This window comes from Leptonychotes weddellii, chromosome 8 (assembly GCF_054177405.1).
Source record: "Leptonychotes weddellii isolate Sample4059 chromosome 8, ASM5417740v2, whole genome shotgun sequence".
Taxonomy (NCBI): Eukaryota; Metazoa; Chordata; class Mammalia; order Carnivora; family Phocidae; genus Leptonychotes; species Leptonychotes weddellii.
Genome location: NC_138376.1, coordinates 15,387,940 through 15,389,919, shown reverse-complemented (window position 1 = coordinate 15,389,919; position 1,980 = coordinate 15,387,940). Strand labels below are relative to the sequence as shown.

The following is a 1,980-nucleotide window of genomic DNA, read 5'->3' as shown; positions in this document are numbered from 1 at the left end:
TAACATTTGTCACATTGGATTCTATCTGAAGTCAACCTGACTTGAGTTTTAGATCCAGGGTCTTCCTTTTCATTCATTTCTTCTCAGAATACCAAGCTCCCCAAATAGATTTACAAGTTTTTAAAAAGACATAATCTGTTTTTTTTTACAACAAGTTCGCCACCAGAACACTGGTGTCATAAAAGCCACCACTAAACCTAAACCAAAATGGGAAAGGAGACGATTCATATCAACATTGCTGTCATGGATGCGTAGATTAGGGCAAGTCTACCACTCCTGCTCATCTGATCTACAAATGTGGTGGGAGTGACAAAAGAACAGTTGGAAAACTTGAGAAGGAGGTTGCTGAGATGGGAAAGGGCCCCTTCAAGTACGTCTGGGTCTTGTATAAACTTAAAGCTGAATGTGGACATGATATCACCATTGATATCTCCCTGTGGAAATTCAAGACCAGCAAGTATTATGTGACTATCGCTGATGCCCCCATCGTTGACGCCCTAGGACACGGAGACTCCATCAGAAACATGATTACTGGCACATCTCAGGCTGACTATGGTGTCCTGATTGTCACTGCTAGTGTTGGTGAATTTGAAGCAGGTATCTTCAAGAATGGGCAGTCCTGCGAGCAAGCCCTTCTGGCTTACACACTGGGTGTGAAACAACTAATCATCGGTGTTCACAAAATGGATTCCACTGAGCCACCCTTCAGCCAGAAGACATCTGAGGAACTCAGTAAGGAAGTCAACACCTACATTAAGGAAATTAGCTACAATCCTGAGACAGTAGCATTTGTGCCAGTTCCTGGTTGGAACGATGACAACATACATGCTGGAGCCAAGTGCTAACATGCCTTGGTTCAAGGGATGGAAAGTCACCTGTAAAAATGGTAATTCCTGGAGAACCATGCTGCTTGAAACCCCAGATTGCATCCTGCCACCAACTCGTCTGACTGACAAGCCCTTGCGTCTGTGCCTCCAGGACATCTACAAAATTCGTCATATTGGTACTGTTCCTGTGGGCTGAGTGCAGACTTTTTTTTTTTGGGGGGGGTCTGTGTGTTTTTAAGATTTATCGATTTATTTTAGGGAGGAGGGGCAGAAGGAGAGGGAGATAGAATTCTAAGCAGACTCCATGTTGAGCACGGAGCCCCATGTGGGGCTTGATCTCACGTCCCTAACATCACAACCTGAGCTGAAACCAAGAGCCAGATGCTCAACGGACTGTGCCACCCAGGCATCCCAGAGATTGGTGTTCTTAAACCAGGCATGGTGGTCACTTTTGCTCCAGTCAATGTTATAACTGAAGTAAAATCTGCTGAAACGCACCATGAAGCTTTGAGTGAGGCTATTCCTGGGGACAGTGTGGGCTTCAATGTCAAGAACACATCTGTCAAAGATGTTCGTCATGGCACTGTGGCTGGTGACAGTGAAAATGACCCGCCAACAGAAGCCCCGGGCTTCACAGCTCAGGTGCTTATCCTGAACAGTCCAGCCAAATCAGTGCTGGATATGCACCTGCACTGGATTGTCACACAGCTCACATTGTTGCACGTTTGCTGAGCTGAAGGAGAAGATTGACCACAGTTCTGGAAAAAAGCTGGAAGGTGGCCCCACGTTCCTGAAATCTGGTGATGCTGCCCTCACTGATATGGTTCCTGGCAAGCCTATGTGTGTTTAGAGCTTCTCTGATTATCCTCCTCAGGGCCATTTTGCTGTTTGTGACAGGAGACAGACTGTTTCTGTGGGTGTCATCAAAGTGGTGGACAAGAAGGCAGTTGGAGCTGGCAAGATCACCAGGTCTGCCCAGAAAGCTCAGAGGCTCTGAGACCTGCCACCCAGTCTTAATCAGTGGTGGAAGAATGGTCTCAAAGCTGTTTGTATCAATTTGCCATTTAGGTTTAATAGTAAAAGACTGGTTAATGATAACAATACATTGTAAAACCTTTAGAAGGAAAAGAGAACGTTTGTGGACCATTTGTTG

General features: G+C 45.8%; 1 pseudogene; it reads left to right on the top strand.

Annotated features, from left to right (window-relative positions):
• Positions 1-207: 207 nt before the first annotated feature.
• Positions 208-1,745, top strand: LOC102741942 (elongation factor 1-alpha 1-like; annotated as a pseudogene).
• The last annotated feature ends 235 nt before the right edge of the window (positions 1,746-1,980 follow it).